Here is a 23,405-nt window from a genome sequence, read left to right as displayed (position 1 = left end):
AATGTCCTGAAAGCAGCAGAAAATGCAAACGACTGCTTGTATTTGTGATGAATGAGCAGATCAGGTTCAATTCCAAATTGGGCGGAGGGTTTCAGTTGCTTTAAAAACCATTAAGTGAGAAGTTCCAGTAGTCATGTCTATCACAGTATCCTGGATATCATGGAAGAAGAGATGAGGTACAAACTGGACAGGTCCCCAGTATCTCAGAGGGATGACGTAGAGAAACCAGATTCTCACCTTTGAACTTTGGCAGGAAGCTGGAGTACCAGGGGAGAACCAGTACAGGCAGAGGGAGACCATGCAACCTCCACACAAACGGCCCCCAATGACCAGGAGATTTGAACTGATGACCTTCTGTTCGGTGAGCTGTTAAGCATTACATCATCGTGCCTGTTCAAATGTATTTAGGTAATTTATGCAGCAATATTAGACCAAAAACCCCAGTAATCAAATATAAACTATGAGCAGCACTTGGTGACAGTGGGAAGGAAGAACTCCAGCAGAGCCAGGCTCAGGGAGGTGTAGCATCTGCTGCCATCGAATGTGAGTGCGGGAAAGAAACAAGAAGGAAACAGACCACAAACGAACAAGAGAAAACACAAACTAGTTGCATGTGGCATGGAAATGCTTCAGGAGTGAAGAGTTTATAACTTAGGTTTATGCAGGAAATATCAGCAGCATTCAGTCCAACACAGTCCAGAAGGATGCTTATTTTAGCAGGAAGAGACAGTGCAGCGAGCGCCCTACATCTAACCCAGCTGATCTACTGCATGCACCACCTTTCTATCTTAATGTTTCTGTTGACTTGCTTCTAAACCACCACAGAACAAGAGAAAACCAAAGAAAATTACATATCTGTGCACACTGTTCTAAGAAAATGTCACTGAACTGGGAAGATGTTGGCTGAGCAGCATCGCCAACGAGGCAACGCCAAAAACTGCATTTCCTCTGATGGCCTTTCTCTCAGTAGAGCGGTGTGAACGTCTCCTCTTTTAGTGCAGAAACGAACACGTTTACAGCCCAAGGCTCAAATTTAGGGGTGTGGTCACGATGATTGTCACATGTGCCAACACACCTGCTACAGGAGCTCATCGCTGTTTGTTAGGTTTGACCTGCTGAATTTGACTGGCTCCTTTTGAAAGAAATGCAATGCCATCATGTTACAGTAATATGAAATACCACAGGGGACAAGTTTGTGCTCCAGTTTTGCTGAAATTCTATTTTTTCTTAGTCTCTTAATTAGAACCAGCATGTCTGTGTCTGTGTCTGTGCTTTGCATCAATATATCAATTTATTTTAAGGCTGCTTACTGACCAAGCTACTCAATTCAGTTCAATTCAATGTTATTTATATAGCCCTAAATTTTGACAACTGTCACTTCAAATTGCTTTCTACAGTAATAACCAAGCAGGAATGACCAAGCACTTGGAGACAGTAGGAAGGAAAAACTCCCTCTCAGCAGGAAGAAACCTCGGACAGAACCAGGCTCAGAGAGAGGCAATCATCTGCCAAAACATTGGTTGGGGGTGAGGAGAGGAAGGGAAGGTTTGAAGCCTTATCCTTAACGTAGAGAGTGCAGTCGTGTCCAAATTCATGGGCTGCATCCTCCCGAGGACCCGGCCTTCGCGGTCTACGTGGGCCGGGTCCTCAGAAGGTCGGGTAATCAGTTTTCTGTTTGACGTTTATTCAGCTGTTTTATTTTATCTAATCTAATCTAATAACTTTAATCTCAGCCAAACCGATTTACTCACGAACAAATAAAACACTAAAAAAAGCCCAACAATAACATGTTTAGGTTGTCTAAGTGACTTATATATTACGCTTAACCCGAGTAGCAAAAGTCCGCGGTGATCTGAAAATGATGTGCCGGGAGTTGTGCCGTTCTCGGCGGCTCTAGCGACCCTCAAGCTCTCGGCTAGCTATCGAGCTGGTGGGTAACAGACGTCTCCGAAAACGTCGAAGCACTTTTGCAAATATGTGATATCTTGATAAACCGAGCAGATATTTGAAGTTTACACAGCTACATACATAAACTTTTAACATGAAAATATGTTAAAAGTTTATTTTGTGACCCAGAAAGATTAATAAGAGTAGTCTAGGGAGTTTGGAAAGAAGCTTCTTCAGTTCTTCTTCTTCTCGGATGAGAGTTGAAACGTCTTCAAGCAACTTAAAGACGCTTTTCTTTCCAAACTCCCTAGACTACGATGACCTGGATGACTGAGAACCTTCACAGACATTAATAAGAGTCATTTTAAAACTTAGTAGTGGCCGCCATTGCCAGAAACTGGAGTTTGGCTGGGTTATGGTGGGCCACGAAGGACACACCCGACCCATCCTTCAAGAGGAGGATGCATTTGTCGGCTGCATTCGGAGGAGTCTACGAATTGGGACGGCCTTCGGCGCGTCGCTGTGACGTAATCGGTCTACAAATGTGTCCTCAGGAGGATGCAGCCCATGATCACCCCATCTTTGAAGATGAATGTAACTGTATGTGTTAAGTTATTTTGGTTATGTTGCCTGTTTTATCTTTAACAAAAATAGTTTTTAGTTTGATTTTCTGATGACTCTAACAGATAGACTGAGCTGCAAACATGTCAGTCAAGCAGTAAAGTTGTTCTACAGACTTTGCTGCTGCTGGATTTTCTTTCTCATTTTTCCCACTTTCTCTGCATCGTGGCTTGAAAGGAGATGAAGCTCTGTCATAAGTCTGTCATATGCGAATTCAATAAATAAATAAACTTAAAGGAACGTCGGGTTTACACTGAAGCTGAGATTTTATACTTTACACGTTGCTCTTATTTTGAAAGTCTTTTTGCTTAGCCAGGCAAACACATCCTGGACAATTAGGAGAAACTGAAATCGATCTGAAGCGTTGATAAAGAGAGTTTCAGCAACGAAATAACTCAGGAACATCAAACTGCACTCCCCTCTCTGTGAAGCCCTTTGTTGTTCTGTACCATGAAGTATCAGTTTTCAACCACATGCTTGTTCCAACACTTTTCCTGAGTATGTTCTGCCTCTTTTCGTGCTCCGTTGCTTTTCCTGTGGGTACAAAGCTGCTCACTGACACGACAAACCTGAAGACGTGATGGCTTCGGTCGTGTTGACTGCTGACTTTCACTGATGCCGAAAAGAATCGAAGCCAACATGAAAGCTGAGCAGTCGCCCTCATCCTGCATCGCTCATACAAAACCTGGAGCTGCGCGTCTCTCTGGCTGTTTCGGCATGAAGTGTTATCAGGCTGTAATATCACATTGTGAAAATTTCAGGCTTATTTTGGGCTGATGTGTTGAACTTGGCCCGTACCTGCATGTTTCTGATTGTTAAATCTTTGCGGGAAAAGAATCTGGCCTGCAGCCACAGGAGGAGGAGGGGGGGTCCTGCAGGGGAGAGCGGGGTGAGGAGAACAGGGGGGAGGCATCATCCACCCACTCAGTCCTGCTCAGGAGAAGCTCTTTTCACACATGGATAGAACTCCAGTTTGCAAATGTTAAATGGCAAACGGAGGTATTTGTGATGTGCTTTTGCAGCCAAAGCTTTAAAATCACTTTAAGGTGACAGAACTGTTCCCCTGTAAAGGTAAAATGCAGCTGATCAAAAACAGATTTACACCTTGACATAAAATAGAAAAGTATCTCTCAGGAAGTCTTCTTTTTCGTTAGAGTGCATGGAAGGATTAAGAGCTAATACATGCATATCAGAGGCCTCCGTTAACCCAAGATTACAAGGGTGCAGGTCAAGTTAATCGATTACTTATATCACTGGGAAGATGGCCACACCATCTCTGCTGATTGTATCTGACACAATGAATCAGGAGATTTATTCTGAGCTCCTCAGCTCATTTTATCTCTACGGACTAATCCCAGCCATCGTAAGAAGGAAGCTCACGTTTCCCTGCATAGCTTTCATGTATTCTTTCACCAGTATCAAAAGTCTAATTGGATCATTTACATGCTAAAAAGTCTTTGGATTAACTGAATTTGACTTTGGCAAACAGAAATGCAGCCACGACGCTACCAAAATAATCTGCAAAACTGCAACAAGGACAAGTTTATAAATAAAATGTAAATCTTGTGTTTTTTATAAATATTTAATTGTCAGAGTTTCTCTTTCATTTTATATGATTAAGAAAGTTTCATGTTATTGGCTTTTGTGATGTATTCAGTGTTTAAAGTCAGGTTGAAATAAACCCAAACTGCTTCTGCACAGAGGAATTGTTGATGCTATTTGAAAGTAAGAAGAGTCTCATCTGACTCTCCCCTGCAGTACTGGGTGTTTTCACAATAAAAGTCCTCATGCTGGTGTTTGTAGCAGCTGTTGGCAGGGAGCACTCACGTTAAAATAATCCTGGTGTGGAGAAACTCGGACATCACCTTTCATCACCTTCAGTCTCTAATATCTGTGTGTGTCTGCGTGTGTGTTTGGTCAGCGGGTGAACGGTCAGGGACAAAATCTGACTCTGGATCAACTTTAAACTGCGGCAAACAGATCAAAGATTCACGCGAACAAACAACCTTTGACCCTCGGCTTCTAACTGATCAAAGGTCTAAATATACAATATAAATACAGCTCATCTTCATGCAGATGATACAATTATCTATTGTTCATCTCCTTCTGTAGCACAAACCCTGCAATTTCTGCCTTTGATGTTGTTCAGTCCCATTTAACTCAAGTTGGTGTTAAATCCAGAGAAAACCAAGTTCATTTTATTCTCAAATGGCAAAGAGTTGTTCGCTACGTCTCCTAAGATTAAAACTATTCAAGGAACTGAAATTGAAATGGTCACATCTTACAAGTATCTTGGGATCATTATAGGTCAGAATTTGTCACTAAAAACTCACATTCAAAGGCTTGTGTCAAAGTTTAAACTAAAACTTTACTTTTTTAGAAACCAATCCTGTTTCTCCCTCCAAATGAGAAAACACTTGATTCGTGCAACTTTTTTACCTTTATTGGATTATGGTGACCTGCTTTTTATGAATGCACCTGCCCACTACCTAAAGAGTGTGCTTTACATTTTATTACTGGCTATGGAAATCGTGTACATCATTGTTCTTTGTCTGCTGCTGCTAAATGTCCATCTTTGCATATTCGCAGACTCTCCTGTTGGTTGATCTTTATCTATAAATCTCTCCTTGGGCTGGTTCCATCTTATTTATGTGTTTATATGGGGGAAAAAAAACAACCAATACAACCTTCGTTCGCACAATATCATAATTGATTGTCCCAAAAATCAGAACAGAATTGGGGAAAAAGGCCTTTAAATACGCTGCCACTGCTTCCTGGAATAATCTGCAGAAGGAACTGAAATGGTCAGAATTGGTCCATCTTAAAGGAACGAGAGGAACTCTTTTACTCAGTGTGACTGTTTTTAATGGTGCTCTTAAATGATCTGTTATTGTACTCACATGTTCGCACGGGATATTGTATTGTTTTAAATGTTGAATACTTATGTTGTACATGTATTTTGACTTTTGTTGCCATGACACCAGGTCTCTCTTGAAGATGAGATTTTTAATCTCAATGAGATTTTTACCTGGATAAATAAAGGACTAAAATAAATAAATAAATAATATGAACATTTAAGTACTGCTGTCATCTGTTGTTAACGTCATCATCAGCTCCACTCTGGAATCGTGAGTGCTGAGTTTAAATCTCGTGGTTATGGTATTACAAATGCCTGTCATGTTTTAAAAGGACAACGTAGCCAAAGTTTCACATAATGAGGTAAATGTTTGCAAAAGTGACCCAAGTGGCCCCAAACCTCAGACTTAAAAAAGAAAAAACAACAAGATAAGTGGTAGGAAACGGATTAAAAAAACTACAGGAACAACACACCAATCACGTTAAGACAGTACATCCCTGGAGCACTACGTGCTGCCCCCTCAGCAGGCTTCCCTACGTTGGCCAGTCAGAATAAAGGAGGCTTTTGTGGAAGGGTTGTTGTTTCAGACATATGATGAACTGAGGAGGGTCTACTAGAACATAAATAAGGCTCAAAAAAGAGAAATAAAACTAGTGATCAGCTCTTCTCCCGGAGCACTTATACAACATTCACCCACTCATACAAGAGCTTTTTCTATGATTGAGTGCTTTCTATCTAACATTCAGACTCTGACGGATGCATCGGAGAGGTTAGTATCTTGCCCAAGGGTGTTATGCAGGCAGACTAGAGCAGCCAGGGATCACAACACCAACTTTCTGATTAGTGGATGACCTGCTCTGCTTCCTTAGCTACAGCCACCCCTAAACATGACTTAGTGCTTGGTGGAGAAACCCTTGTTGGCAAGCACAGCTGTAGGATGTTTCGTGTAGTTGGTCGCCAGGCTGGCACACATGTCAGGACAGATTTCAGTCAACTCTGGCTGCTGCTTGGCAATTCAAAGCGTCAGCTCCCTCCACAGATTTTCTTTAGGACTGAGGTCTGGAGACTGGCTAGGCCACTCTGAGTGACTTTAATCTGCTTCTTCTTTATCCACTCCTTCGTTGCCTTGGTGGTATGTCTTGGGTCATTGTCATTCTGGAGGCCCGATTCATTTTCTTTCTTCAGAAGGTTCTCATCCAAGATTTTACGGTACATGTCCCCGTCCATTTTCCCTCCATGTGGTTGAGTCGTCCTGTACCTTTAGCAGACAAACAACCCTAAAACATAATGTTTCCACCTCTGTGTTTGACCATGGGGATGGTGTTCTTTGGGTCACACCCAGCATTTGTCTTCATCTAAAGATGATTTCTGAGAGCTCCACCTTGATTTCACCACAGCACTTTCTCCCGAGCCTTCTGTGAATCATGTAGATGTTCACTGGCAAGCTTAAGATGGCCTGTACATTTGACTTCTTGAGCAGGGGACCTTGTGTGGGTGGCAAGATTTCAATCCAATATGGCGTGGAATATTAACAACGGTATTTATTGGTGAGTGTGGTCTCATCTGTTTTAAGATTATTAACACAGATGAGACCACCACCTTTCTCATGATCACTCTCGCCCCACGAGACGAGATCTTGCCTGGTGCTCCACACCGAGGACGACCGATCACAGTCACGGTCATTTTATGTTTCTTCCATTTCTAAATAGTCTGTTGGATCCACAGTTTTGGCTCGGATGTGACGGATGAAATACTTTTTTTCGTTTAACAAAGTGCAAATCAGTTGATAGCTTAATGTAATGTGTCTTTTCTGGATTTCTGGGTCATATTCTGTATCGCTCCATTAGAGGCACAGTGTGTAAAATATCACTGTGAATGACACACGGCAGACATTTTTATACTTTTCAGCATAATTTATTCTAAAGCAGGGCCGTAGCGTGCAACCAATTTGGTCACAAACTGCGACCAAATTTTTCAATGGTGCCACTAAAAAAAATCTTAGGTCGTACCGGTGCGACCAACTGTTCTAGTAACAAAAAAAAGTCTCTGCAACTCTGAAATTCTCCGTGTGGTCAACAACAGACACACATTATGCCCCTATCGTGGTCTAAACCAATCAGAGATAGTCAGGGGCGGGACCTCTTTGATTGGTCGCGGTCCAGATATTCATGTAGTCCGTGTGTAAGTTTGAAAGTGCAGGCGGATGGGGAGAGGTGAGTAGCTTGAATAAAGCGATATCGATTCATTAAATCCTGAATCGACTTTTAAATATAAATGTATTTTACCAGAAACGCCAGAAACTCCGGTTAAATCTCACAAAACTATTTCAACAACCATCAAACAGTAAGTGAGAGCAGGTAACGGACTCCACACAAAGACGTAAACACAGAGCGGACCCGACACATCAGAATCAGCTTTCTCTTTCTCGCCTTTCTCACCCGACGGCCCGTACATGGACACGGCGTCGAGGCTGAAAGCCGATAGCTCGCTGATCCTGATGCATCGGGTCTGCGCTGTGTTTACGTCTTTTTGGCGCTCGATTCTGAGCTGCAGGCTTTTTCTCTCTCCGACTCACTCACTGAACCAACAGCAAAAGCAGCAGAAAACTACGCTTCACATTTGATAAACCATCATGAATTCCTTCTGACTTTTGCTGTTTTGCTTCCACCACAATAAAATCACACTTCATGCTTAGCTCTCTCTCTCTGTACTTCAAGAACAGTTTCTCGTCTCAAATCTCTGTTTTCTGCATTATTCATTCGCTTATTACCCACCAGTCTACCGTTGTTTAATGACCTCGGACAAGAAAGCCTAATTTCTGCTGTTCAATACTGAAGAAATGTAAACTTTTTAAAATTAAGCAAAATTGCAGAATATTTTTAAGGTTATCTGCTATAAAAAGCCAGGCCAGGAAAATCTCCTTCATGTTTTTCTGTGTTTTATTCACAGTTACTTTGACACAAAGGCATCTGCTGTGAAGTCTCACAGTATCAGTACTGATAAATGATCAGAATTATAATATTTCTGACTGTCTGAGGCAAAATTGAATCGAATCGGAGACTATGTGCACGTTAGCATATGCTACTTCCGATGCGGAAACTCCTGTGGGGAGCTTTGTTTCCGGTGTCCTATTCGCGCCTGGTTTACGGTCCAAAACAAGTTAAGCAAATTAATGAATCAAGTGGCGATTTACATTTCTATAGATGTCTCGGGCATTTACCCAATATATCTGTAAATGGTGTTCATCGACTTGTCGATATTTTTCCCCGCGCCTCAGAGCAAAAGAGAAAAGGGATTCAAATGTTGTATTTCTCAGCTGTCCCTCATTTATCGCGGGTGTTATGTTCTAAAAATAACCAGTGAGAGGTGAAATCAAGTAGCCAATTTTATTTTTTGACGGTGCAAAATGTTTGGTGGACATCGTGGACATACAGCACTGCACTTCAGAGTCACACTGCTAGCGATCGATGCAGCGATTCTGTACTGTACAGGAGAGACGTCACGGAGGAGATCGTCAGCAGCGATCAGGACGCAGGACACAATGTGACGTAAAAATAAGCATGCAAACTTGCACTAAACAATCTGCGAAACAGCGAGGTGAAAGGTGAACCGCGTTATAGCGAGGGACCACTGTAATTTTGAAGGTAAGTCACAACATACCCTTCGTAAATACTAATGTATAGAAACCGTTACCAGCAATCATTCATTTTTTGTGTGGCTTTTTTCACGGTTTGTTAACATGCTGTGCAGGTGTGTACTGGACTAGCTGATCTCGACATAACGGGGAAACATCTGGTTTGACTGTTCTTCACCTGTAGTTTGAATGCTGAACATTTGCCTGTTTAGATCATGAGACCAGTCACTATACAGAGATGTGCTTCTGAATGTGGACGATGTGTCTTCTGCTGCAGTGATGCAGTTCTGCTTGTGTTGAGTGATGTAAACAACTGATCGATCTAAACTCTTTAAACGTCAAAATTGATCATTAGATTTTTTATGACGCAACAGCGGTGAGCGTTCCCACCTTCTGCTCTTTGTAACTTAACGCCATCTTTCCGTTTTCGAGTTTTGGACATGATTTTGGAGGATATATCTTCGCAGTAACGATTGACCGCAAAGTAAAGCTACCGGAAATGTACAACCCCACATCCGGTCTCAAACCAGGAAGTTAGCATTTTCTCGTGCACAGGGTCTATTGGAATCGAATGGATTATAGAGATCAGTGATGATACCCAGTGGAAGTGTATGTAGTTACGGGTAATGAGAAAAGATGAAAAGAACAATTCATAACTTTTTTGTTAAGTTACGATGTGACAATGTAACCACACTTTCCCTCTGATAAACAGTGTGGTTACATTGTCATTGTTTTAGGACACTTTGGGACACATTAACTGACCTATTCGTAGCTGTTGTTGTTTAGCTGGCTTGTCAGTTGTCTGGAGACTGAAGGTCCGATGACAGATGTCTATCTCTTTCCTCCACATTTTCACTTCATTGTTGAAGGGGACTCCTTCTCAGATGGTAAAACATTGATCTGATGCTTCATAACTCGCGTCTGAAGGTGCAGACATGAATTCAGATTTGCGTCAATGGTACACAAACACCCACGAGTTCTCTTCTCTTCTGCCTTTGGGGGGCTACGTACTGCATGAGGCTGGTCTCTACTCACGTACAGATATGGTGATGTCTATCTCACCACTATTTTTGAATTGGGGCAACATGATGGCTTCCGCAAACCAGCGCCTGCCACTATCTGCGTTTAACGAATTAATGCACTTTGGATGAAAAGTTTACGAGTGCAAGAATACTACACCTCACGATGACGTGTCTGTTACAGACAGCTAAATCCTTTATTTATCCTTTGTTTGATTTAGTCAGTCAGAATGAAAATTCTAAACAATTTATGTAAATATTTGGTTTACTGGGAAAAAGTTCAGTTGTCTTTTTGGCCTAATATATCCTGTTCGGTCATGAACAGTTGCCACAAAATAAAATAAAGGATCGTGCAGTTGAAATAAAGTGGAACGACCCTTTAAAGGACAGCTTTGGTTTGTGCGAAAACACATTTTTTGGTATTATGGCTATGTCCCTTGCGCCAGCCAGACGCACTTCGTGTGACTTCACCCTTGACTCAAAGAGTAATGAGCCAGCCGGAGCCTAAAAGCCAGTTCCAAGAATGCCATCTTTTTTTCCTCATACACTTCTGAATTCTAAGAATGCAATCTATTGCTGTAATCTCGTTCCAGAAACAGCATCCATATACCAAGAATGTCATTGTTTATTCTAAATATTGCTGGTAAATATTTCTGTTTACACAAATACTAGAACATATCTTTCCATCACAGCATGGCCAGGAACTACTTTAAAGGGAAACAAAGGGGTGAAAATATCCACAGTGCAGCCTGTGACTTATAAAGATGCAGAGTTTATGTATATCAGATGTGGACCGTGCATTCGGGGGCAAAGAGCTGTTGATTAACAATAGTGTATTTTTGTTAGCATGGGTTAATGTGAGAAGATGTTATACTTGTATTTCCACCTGACAACCAGCTGCGTTCATCTTATTATTTTATTTTCTCTTTTTATATTAAAATGTGAGAGCAGAGTGTAAACGCTGGCGGATCCTGAGAGTGCTCGAGCTCCTGCTGCTGCAGATCTTCCACACAGACAGAGAGATACGAGTCTGTTTAAAGCTTCTTCAGTATCACTTTACACTCCCACACTGATGCATTTCTTCTCCCTGCAGGGACGCCCAGTGGCATTTATCTGGCTGGAAGGAAAACCCACTGAAACTGTGCAGGGCTGACCTCCAAAGTTGGAAGCTTGCCTGTGCATAGCAGCACATGTTATAACATGAAGACCAGGGCTGAACACAAAGCATTTGTAAAGGTCTGCTGAAACAATGCCAGCACCAAAAACTAAATACATAAACACTAAACAGGCCCATCGGGGTTCACGGGCTCCATTTAAAGTTCAGCCAGTGTCTCATTTTTAAATTCACTTGTTTTTAGTTCGTTCAAAGCTGCTTTAAAATGAAAGTGGGAATCCTGCTTCAGTAAAAGAAAATATGAAAACTGTAACAAGTAAATACAAACAAAAAGGCCCACATTAAATACTCCCCTCTCCCCAAATTTAAAATACAGAAACAAAACAAACGACTCATGAGCAGCAAGATCCAAGAAAAAGACTAATCACACTAAATACAAGCTAATGCTCAAATGCAACAAGAAAATCTAAGACGACAACAACAACATTATTATTTATCTATCATTTAGGTTCCAAGTCTGTAAAACTTGCATAATGATCATTGTAAACCTACAATTTTCTGCCATGTTGCTTCCTGCATCAGTGAAAGGGAAAATATTTCAATCGTTTTTTATTCATAATTCATCGCACCTTTACAAAACATGTCAGAAAGAAATCCTTCCACTCCTAACTCTGTTTTAATTCAGCGGATGATGTCCTCAGGATTTGGGTTAGCTGTGCTGTTTTTGCAGACTCCTCGTTCCTCCTCGGTATCTCCCACAGAGCAGAGATAATGCTGATCAGAGATCAGCAGAGTCACTCATGAATCATGCTGACTGGGCTGGGCGGGCGCTTCGTGACTCAGGAGCGCAGTGGCCAAACGCACATACATGACCGCTGGACTAAAACATAAGGAGACACAAATTTTCATCCTAATCGTTCTTCGTTAGGAAACATCTGACAGAGAAACCTTCGAAATGTTTTTAGAAAGTAGAAAAACGACAGTTATCGGGAGAAAATCCCTGAGCAGACTGATTGCATTTATTGCTTTTCTTGGAGAACCAGTGTTGGCTTTTTTGTCTGTTACATTTCTATAGCCTGTAGTTCAAATACCTCTAATATCTCTGACTGAAGTAGGCGGCACTCTTTTGGGTCGTTTCGTGTGAAAGAGCGATCACAGCCCGAAGCTAGAAAGCCAGAAGTCAACAACCACCATCTTGATGCCTGTTGTGTTTGACTGCGGTTTTAGGTTTCATTGAGCCATCTGAAACAAAGAAATCCCAGATAAGTTGAACTCTCTTGCAGACAGAAAATGCAATCAGACTGGAGCTTTGCAGCTTTCTGAAATAATCATTTAAAAGCAAACTCTAATCACTTAGCTGGCTTTGATCTGCTTGACTCGGAGTCAATCTGCTGTCGGAGCAGAACTCGACATCAGTCCGACAAACACTACACCAGCCTGTAAATGAGAGGATGAGTGTTTAAGGTCTTTGAGAAGTCGAGTTTCAGTGATGAGAAGTTTTCTCTGGAATCTTGGAGAAGCTCATTCACACAATTCCTGAATTCATGTGCTTGAAACATGGCCCCATGTTATGTTTGAGACAATGTGGGCCATCCATACATTCTTTTCACTGATCCTGGGAGCCTATCCCAGTTGTCACAGGGCGAGAGGCGGGATACACCCTGAAAAGGTCACGAGTCTATCATAGAGTTTACACCGAGAGACAGACAACCATTCAAACCCACAGTCACATCTGTGGACAACTGACCTAACCCCACTAACTGCATGTTTTTGGACTGTGGGAGGAAGCCGTACCCAGAGAGAACCCACAACCACGGGGAGAACATGCAAACCCCACACAGAAACGCCGGCCAGATGGACGAGTTGCTGTCAGGTAAGAGTGGTTATCACGGCATCGCCTTACAATGTGAACCATGTCAAATAAAAGCTACTGCTAAAGAAGATTCAAAACACCAATAAATAAATAAATAAAAACAGTTAAATGTAAATAACATAGCTACGGTGGCCCGAAGGTTCAAAACATCAGCATTTAAAAGGGACAGAAAAATGAAAAAACACAACAGCAAAAGATAATTCTCTTTAAATGAAACAGCAGAGATCATTTCAGCCTGCACATTTTCAAAAACAGGCTATAGCACAAATATGACACAAATACCAAACAGCATAAAACATACAGATAAAAATGGACATTAAACAAATAAAAGTAGAAACATAAGAAAAGCCTCGTGTCGTCTTTTCTGAGCTGTCAGGTCTTGCACCTCAAAACACATAAAGATGTGAATTTGGGGAAAAACTTTCTTAATATGTTTCTAATAAAAATCTGTGACTGCAGAGAAAAGCTGCTGATCACAGAGGGAAAACACTGCTTCTAAAATGACTGAAGATCCCATTTAAAGCAGCGTTCTGGAAGTTGCTGACCTCTGACCTCGTAGTTCTCAGTAACGCTGCTGTTCTGTTTCGGTATTTCTTCCCAGGAAGGTGACGTCCCCGACCGTCCGGCCCTGCAACACTGTCAGGTTGAGATACGATCTGAGCGAGGAGACAAAAGATCTCGACAGCTGATGGCGATGCATTCCTGACGCCTGAAGGAGGTTCACGGATAATAAAAACAAAGTCCTGCTGAGTGAACAGATCCGGCTTCACCTTCAGCACCATTTAAAAAGCAACTGATTACGTCACACATGAGGAACTCTTCTTCATACACGTCATTTTATCCAAGTCAGTGAATCACACAGGGGGACAGGGAGACGCAGGGAGACACACAGAGACACAGGGAGACGCAGGGAGACACACGGAGACACAGGGAGACGCAGGGAGACACAGGGAGACGCACAGAGACACAGGGAGAAACACGGACACACAGGGAGACGCAGGGAGACACACGGAGACGCAGGGAGACACACGGAGACACAGGGAGACACAGGGAGACGCACAGAGACACAGGGAGAAACACGGACACACAGGGAGACGCAGGGAGACGCAGGGAGACACACAGAGACACAGGGAGACGCAGGGAGACACACAAAGATGCAGGGAGACACACAGAGACGCAGGGAGACACACAAAGACACAGGGAGACACAGGGAGACATACGGACACACAGGGAGACGCAGGGAGGCCCTGCCTGGATTCAAACCTGGGCACCTCACCCTGTGAGACAGCGATGCTGCCCGCCATCTCACCGCTTTGCTACTTTTACTGTATTTTTTTTATCACAATTAAAGTTTGAATCTTCATCTTACGTGGTGCATCATAGATCTATAATTATTATATTAATATTAAAATATATTAGGTTACAACACACATTTATCTCTAAGCCATATGAATGAAATGAGTGCCATTTACAGTCAGAGATGACGTTTGACCAGATTCCTCTGTGACCATAAAGACCAACAGCAGGAAAACAGCTTCTCCAAAACAAAATGAAATCAGTATGCTTAATTCATCTGAACTTAAGCTTCCATCACAGATATCTGCAGACAAATACAGAGAAACTGTAGGCAAGGAAATAGCATTATTACTTTGACCAATCACATTTGAGTCAGCATGCTGGTGAACTGACCAGAAGGAAGAACATCAGGTCTCGATCTGGATATCCACCGGCGGCGCTACAAGCCGTGAAAAATGGTTTGTTTTCTCAGCAAGCCACAGTTCATAGGTGACAGGCTTAGACTGACCTAAAGCTCACGTGAGAGTAACTGAAATTATTATTAATAAACTTCAATCATCTTGAATTTAAAATAAACTTCAAAGAAACCTTGGACTAACCATTAATCTAAATCCAAATGAAGCTCAATCCAGAGCTTCTGTTTATATGATCAGTGGAAAATATACAGGTGTTGGTTTTATATCTAGAAAATAAGCATGAGGTTATGATTATTAAAGTAATAACAAAAATCTGGGGCTTTAAGGTAGCGTTCACCTGTAAAGTGTTCAGCTTAAAGTTGATTTACTGCTGATGTTTACTCCCCACAGTGTACATGCCCAGTGCATAGCATTCTTATGCACTGGGCTTGCCTCCACCAGTGTGTGAATGCGAGAGTGAATGAATAGTGGTATTGTAAAGCGCTTTGGGTGCCTTGAAAAGCGCTATATAAATCCAATCCATTATTATTATTATTATTCTTATTATAGACCACCCGGTGTAGGGTTTACGACACAGTGCTGCTAATGAATCATTTTTCATGTTTCTGCAATGGTTAATCCATCAGTATGCACGAGGTCTTTATTAAAAGGGACATTTTTAATGCTGACTGTTTTACTAAAACATAGAAAGCAATAATAAAGCACTTTACTGTTATTCTGATTAAGATGCCAAATTACAGTTAATCGCGTGTGCTGGTCGAATGCTACAGTTCATGAATGAGCTCAAATTTGGGCATAAAAACCTGACTTTGGTTTTTTAAGCCTGAAAAGTAACAACATGTGTTTTTAGAAATCTGCAAAAACTCATATAGAACTAAAATATTTGGGACTTTTATATATATATATCTACACCTCCTCGAACAAAAGAACTGCGCTAAAGTTTTCCGATGGGTGGAAGTGACTCTGATAGATTGTGTCGCTCGTGTCAAAGCCACCACAGTGACTTCGTCTTTATTGATTTTCACAGCAAGAGCTGATTTCTTCTTTTATTGCGATATGAAACAAACCGGAATCCGTTTTTTTTACAATCAGCTTTGAGATGTAGATACTATTGCTGAAGAAGCATTTAATTCTCGGCCTCATGGTGACTTTTACTTTTCGGTACTTTTACTTCAGTAAAAACTTGAGTACTTCCTCCTCGGGTGCAGATAAACTGCAGGCTGTCGTTTACATCTGTAAATAAACATCTGGCATGTTTACGCTGATGTGGGTTAACCCTAAACTATTGTCACGTCTATTTTACATGATATAATATTAAAGTACAGCAAAACATGGCAAACTGAAGTACGCTTCTTTTTCTCCAACTATACAACTTATAATAGAATAAAACAAAGGTGTCATAAAAAGGTTCAAAAGTTAGTGAAAAATGTCATTAAAGAAAGATTCCTAAAAATAAGTTAAAAACTGAAAGAACTTGTTCTTCGGTCCACTCATTCCTGGGACACGTGAGTCCTGTCCAGCATTCAGTCTCCCTGCATCACTGACGACCGTGGGACACAGGAAAACATTTTGACCAGCTGACTATCACATTTTTTTTAACCAAAGAAATTCCCGTGGAACTTCCCACCTATACCTAATATGGAAGCAAATCAATAAAACAATTCAAGTGAACCAAATCTTTCACTGCAGAGTCACTCAGTGATGAAGCACACAGTTCAACCTTAGAGGAGGAGGAGAGATCTGCCTCACGCTATCTGCAGGGAGCGGAGGAGGTGGAGGAGGTGAAGCAATGTGATGAAAATAAAGAGCATACACCAGAGGAGGTAAAACAGTTGTAAGTATGGAAGGATGATAAGGAGAAAGATAAGGGGGAGGAGTGAGAGTTTATTGCGCTCAGCTCATTCAATGATAAAAACTATCAGTGTTATCGATACGGCTCATTGGAGCTGATCAGACTAGCCAGCGGCTTCCTGCTGCGACAGGAAGCCGTCATCACTGCGACTCCGTGATAAGAAGAAGGTGGCTACCACTGACACACACACACACACACACACACACACACACACACACACACACACACACTTGAAACATGGTCAGTGCCGTTTACTTGTTTATGAGCAGGATTACAGCAAAACTATCAGGTAGAAGTTGGTGAAACTCAACTTTAAACAACAAATTTTCATCCAGGATGTTTTGGCTCTTCAAAATTGTGAACTAGGCAACTGATCGTTATTGAAGACGTGTTGTCTGCATCCTTACAGTTGAGTTGCATGCACACTAATGTTACATAAAAAGGTAAAAGGTCGAGAAGAAGAAGTCGCTACCCTCCCATCAGTGAGATCGGGTTTCCCTGAACAGGCCCAAGAGGTCAGACATCGCCTCACTTTGTGGATGTGCTGTGAGTGAATCCTTAGAGAGCAAACAGACAGCATCTCTTCTTCTGCTGCACTAAATCACACCTGAACTGCAGCTGCAGCAAAATGTGCGAAATATCCAAACTGAAAGAGCTGAAACAGCAAAATGCAAAAACACTATTTTTCCTTCTGCACATAGAGCATTCATGTGTCTTCGTTTCTCCCTCTCCAAATATTTGTATTGGAGTTTATTTAATATCGAATCTTTTCTCAAACCTTCTGTTGCTTTTTTGCCTCATAAAGCACGTTGGCTTGTCTTTTTTTATTAAATCTCTGCATCTTTACTTCTGCGACGTGTCTGCGTTTGTCGTTTTCCCACAGGCTTTTTCCTCTGATCCTTATAGTGGTTTAGGATTGAAGGGGCCCCTAAAATTGCAACCAACACCCCGTTTTGCCGCCGTGTTGGAACTATGTCCGAACCACCTTGTTCTTCACAGATTTGCTGAATTTTTTGCTGACCTGCCCTTTTTGGACCCACAAGCCTCAGCTGCCTTCGTTTTGGAAAAGAAGCCAATGTTCCAAAACAAAGTGAAACGTGATGGTAATTTTGGGATTCTGGGGGACGAGCGGTTGACTCGCTTCAGGCTTTACAGGTAGCGGTGGAGGATGGATGGGGGATGATCCCGGTCTCTGGAGTCAGAGCGCGATGTTTACATAAAACAGGATGTATGACAAAATCGGAACAGTCCTGTTCATTTTTTTTCCTTGACGGAAAACCCACCTTTACACTAACCGGTGAGACTCTCCAAAACATCTCGCCGCTGATATGTGTCAACAAGCTGCCAGTCTGTTGGCCAACACTCACTGCTGCCTTCATCCCTTCTACTTCTTCTCCTCCTTCTTCTTCTCCTCCTCCACCCAGAGGAAGATGCTGCAAGTGGTGAAAAGACTTTCTCAATGAGTAACTGCCAACTGCCACGGAGCACGCACACTGCACGGGTATTTATAACCTGAAGCTGGACGGAGAATCAGATGAAATAAAGAGAAGAGTAAATTGTGTTGTTGTGCTGAGCAGCAGGCAGATGGGCTCAGAGATTAGATCTGACCTCAGATCAGAGCCACCGCTGTTATTTAAGCTGCGGTGGGCCGCGGCTACAAGCTGGTGTAACAGCCAGACCTGCAGTGAGGAGGGGGTGAGGTAACTGCAGGAGCTGATAGGAGCCGAGGATGCCGGGAACCACAGACACCCTGCGACTCTGCCTGCTCCTCCCCCGCGACGTGGACGGCCACAGGAAGCATGTGGGCCCTACAGGAGCTGAACAACAGTGTAACACACTTCCTCTTTTCAGTGGTGACACACACACAAGCACACACACACACACACACACACACCATGGTGCTCTCCATGACAAATTACATAAGCAACACTTCATAATAAACTCTGAACCTCGGTTTTTTTTCTTTTCCCCACTTTTAACCTCCTGCCTTTAAGAGCAAACTGCATGTATGTTCCAGTTTCACCTAAAACTGAACACCGAGGAGCAGAAGAATATGATAAAAACCACAGAAAGTGGTTCCTATCACTGAAGTTCTTTTCCAGTTTTTATTTATGGAATTCAGAATTTACATTAAAAACTCCCAGAGGAAAAAAAAGCACATCCTCCGTTCCAGCAGACTGTCAACACAACAAATTCTCTTTAGTTCGAGAAAAAGAAACCAAAAGTAAAGAAATGTAAACAGAAAAGAAAAGAAAAACAAAGTGTGTTTGATGTAACAAGGAATAATGGGTTACAATGCACCCAATAGCTCTCAAGCCAAATTTCAGTACATATATTTTACACTTCCATTTGACTGCAGAGCTCAGACTTACTTTCCATACAGTCCAGAAGGGAGTCACAGTTATAAATAAATGAATAAATAAGATATTTATAACACATCAGATCCAGTGCGAAACTGTAGGGATGAATTTTTTCATTTTCACGCCCATCGTTAATAACATGAACCTGATCCGCTGGTGCCGTGACCTCTGCCCTTTACACTCATATCTGTTTCCTCATTGTTTCTGCTAAGCTCAACATTACTTCAACAAAGGTTCAATACTAAGTGCAGTTTTTCTCAGTGACTCACCGAGTGAAACAAAGAAGAAGAAAACAGAACAAAACTTGCAGAAACTGCAGATTCTGAACTTGCAGAAGTCTTCAGAAATCCATTTTAAATTCTCTTTAATTGTTTGCTGGAAAGAAAGTTTATATTTATCGTGTATTTTCTATTAAAAAGGCCTCAAAATGCAACTTTTTTTAATACAGTAGAACAAGTTTGGTGTCATCAAGTCAAGTCAAGTGGCTTTATTGTCATTGCAACCATGTGCAGAGGTACAGTACACAGTGAAACGAGACAGCGCTCCTCCAAGGCCACGCTGCTACATACGACATATAACAGACCATCAGCACAGGAATACACAAAGTGCAATGTGTAAAAATTGCAAAAAACCAAAACAAAGACAGTGCAACACCAAAAAGAACAGAATGATACAGACACACAACAGTGCAATAGAAAAGTGCAACAATGACAGTAGGTTGTGCAACAGACTGAGCATTGTGCAAAAAATGCATTGGTGGGATGCACAGGATCCTCGACAATTTTGTTGTGTTTAAAAATGCATAAAGTGTAAATGATCTCAGGACGTCTGGCTGCTGCAGGCACGCAGGAAAACTGAACGCGCTAACAGTGTAGTTAATGCGAGAGCTCAGATGACTACAAACAGGCGCCACCATCAGGGCCTGAATAAACTGATGTAGAAGTGACCAACTTCACAATAGACAAATATGTCTTGGTATGAAAAATTAAGTTGTTTCCACCACTGTGACAGCTCATGTCTCCTTTTTAACAACACACCCATTTAAATTGTTGGGGGCTGCCGACACGGGCAAGCCGGGCTTCAGCTCACGTGGAGACACCGAACTGGACCTCTTGACCATGTTTGTGCTGTTTGTGCTTTCTGGAGCATTTTAACATGATTATCTGATCAATACTCTCGCTGCTGTGTGGTTAAAAAATGTTTTCTCCAGTCTTTTTAACGAGTGAAACTCAAAGGCTGTAATCAGCAGATGTTTGTGTCTTGGCAAGAGAAAAAACAAGAAAAAGGCAGGAAAAATTCAAGGCACCACACAAAAACAAGCTTTAGGAAAACACCCCTACATATGCACAAGAGGGAAATTAATGGGAACACAGCTGTGGGAAATGAGGCACAGGTGAACAGAATCTAGGTAAATTTAAAATAAATACAAAGGACTACCAAAGAGACAGAGACTTTTCAAGATCAGAAGCATCTTGGGGAGGCTTAGTAAACTGAAACACAAACCAACGCTCAAGATGTGAATACAAAAGTAACCAGAACCAAAAGCTAAAACACAAAAGACGACCTAAAAGGAGTAATATTAATGTGCACCCACACGGGTACAGCTTACTAACCCAACTAACCAAAAGCAATTAGACAGACTTAGCGCTTCACTCCAGAATATTATTTCTTCTGGCTCCAAAAAGAAAAAGAAAGACAGAACATGTTCACGTTCAGATCGTCTCTTCGTGACCTGACAGCAGACAGAGTAAACTTGGCCGTCACATTTTCCCCAGAAACTGTCCCAACCCTGCGTCTATTTGCAACCCTGTTTATACTGAACACACTACAGAATGATCAAAAGGACATTAGAAATGTGCAAAGTGAGCTTTTTTGTCACTACGTTGTGTAAGAGTACACAGCCGACTGGGTTGTAGTTTGTTTTGTACTTTAATTACAGAAAGACGAGCGACGCGAGTTATGTCTCTCTGACTCTCACACATCTAATGAATAGAGCGTATGGCCCAAGTCTTCAGGAGTGCTTTGGTGTTTTTATTATAGAGGCTCGTGCATTTGATTAGCCTGTTGCTCACAGTACCAATCAGCAGGCAAGTGTTTCTCTGTGCTAAACTCTCTTTATGTGAAAGTCCGTAACCTGTCCCTGACCTTCCTGTGTCAGAGAAGGATAATACGGATGAAGGAGTAAATGACGCAGTGTCAGGAGACCATAAGAGTCATCAGATTGGCTGATCTCTCACATGTGTATTGATCGTCAGGACTGGGTGACTCATAATAATGTTAATTATATAAACGTGTGGCTGTAATCTGATGTTGTTTAAGCAACATTTAGTGGGTTTATCTTTGTCTTTTATCGCTGTAATTTAGTGGATATTTTACCGTCCTGGCTTTTAATGAAAAGTTTGGACTTAAAGACAAACAGCAGGGCATCTGGACGTCCGACACAAAAGTTTTTAATTGACCTTTTTTCTTGAGGAGAAAGTTTCCAGACGGTTCTGAGAGAGGCATCATTCATCTCAGGGCCTCGTCCGTCTCCTGCTTTAAGTCTTTGTTTGACAAGGCGACCGCGTCCGTCTGTGTTTGTCCGTCCGGTAAACACAGGCCTTTGTTTTCCTGCTGCGGACACTTAAGTTAAGAAGAGGTTTGCCCCGCTCTTGGACTTCGGGGAAGTTATTTTCTGGTTTGTTTTGGAGGGCTTGTAAATAGTTGGTGATTTGTGGCAGGCTGGGCCGTCAGCTCCTCGTCGGGAGTGGAGAGTTTTTCCCAGCTGTCTCCATCTGTCCCTCTGTCACTCTCTCCTCTTTCACATCAAAACAACATCACTCCTCTGCTGTGTGTAAAGCCGCTGCAGTGAGGCGCCGAGGCCCCGACCGCAGGCCTGAGCAGCTCTCCGACGTATAGGCGCATATGGGTGCTGTAGAGACATGAAGCAGTTTGGTGGCAGTGTTAGCAAAGTTCGATCCAGATGATTTCCTCTCAGCGCTGGGAAATTACAACCGTGTGGCTTCGTTGTACCAAGCAAAACTTGAGGCTTTCCAAACTCAATGCTGCTTTGACAAAACTATAATAAGATGCGAATGGATCACGAAGGGCAGATTCAAGATCATTTTGCTACTCGTAAATCTTTAACTGGCTCTTCATCTGACCATTGTCCATCTCCTCTTCTCTCAGTTGTGTAACAGCATCAACTTTCAAGAAGCTCTTCAGATTCCAGCCTCTTCTCAATATCTCAAGAGTCTTCTTCCTTCCCCTCTGCCTCCCACAGCCCCGAACTCTCAGCTATTGTTACCTTCAGGCCCTGAGTTGGTACTGTTCATGCTACAGTATAACAAACAGCAGATCACACATGCATGAGGCAATTTTGGAGAAACTGCACCGTGTGTCTTTCTGGTGTTCTTAACATTGTTTCTCCAGCTCAGATGACGCTTGTTCAGAAGAAACTGGGTTGTTGCTCGTTGTGTATTTTAACTATGCTGTTTGTGTTTTTAACATTTCACTCTGAGACATCGATCGGAGAAGTTTCAATACGTCCTTTCAGCTCTCGCACATCCCGGGAGGACAATCTGTGGCACAACTCTCCAGTAATGTTTTGGCTGATAACATTAAGTAGAATTGCACCATCAATCTAAAAACACATGTAATTATTTGGGTTTCTTTCAAAACGTCCTTGGCCGTCACATTTAACCCCCGAAACTGTCCTAACCCTGCGTTTATTTAATCCTGTTTGCACTGGACACACTACAGAATCATCAAAAGGACATTAGAAACGTGCAAAGTGAAGTTTTATTGTCACTATATTGTGTAAGAGTACACAGCTGATGAGAGTGTTATTGAAACTGGGTTGTAGTTTGTTGTTTAATTTAATTACAGAAAGATGAGTTCTCAAGGACCGGTGTCCTGCAGGTTTAAGATGTGTCCTTGATCCAACACAGCTGATTTAAATGGCTAAATGACCTCCTCAACATGTGTTGAAGTTCTCCAAAGGCCTGGTAATGAATTAATCATTGGATTCAGGTGTGTTGATCCAGAGCGACATCTAAAACCTGCAGGACACCGGCCCTCGAGGCCTGGACATCCCAAGCCCTGAGCTACAGTGAGAGAGCTCACAAACCAGTGGATGACATCAGGAGGCATGGCTACATTCATCTTATATCCAATCTGTCAGTGCATCACTGTGGTGTAGTGGGCATCACATCTGCTTTGCATGCAGGAGGTCCTGGGTTCAGTCCCGAATACAAGCAAGCTGCTTATTTATGAGCAACTCTGTTTCAACTGGATAAACGTGCTGTGATCCTAAAGTACAACGCACTCCTTTCATTTCCTTTTGCACTCAAATGGTGGGGCTGTTCATAGAGGAGCTGTGTGTGTGTGTGTGTGTGTGTGTGTGTGTGTGTGTGTGTGTGTTTCATAGGAAATCTGGCATCTTGTTCTGGTTGTTTATTGTCTCTGAACATTAGCAGGGTCGCGTCAGGAGCTGGA

This window comes from Copadichromis virginalis, linkage group LG1 (genome assembly GCF_057382275.1).
Source record: "Copadichromis virginalis isolate Kocher_CV1m ecotype Utaka linkage group LG1, C_Virginalis_male_GT1.1, whole genome shotgun sequence".
NCBI lineage: Eukaryota > Metazoa > Chordata > Actinopteri > Cichliformes > Cichlidae > Copadichromis > Copadichromis virginalis.
The sequence above is the reverse complement of the archived record's forward strand: the minus strand, read 5'-3'. Positions refer to the sequence as shown.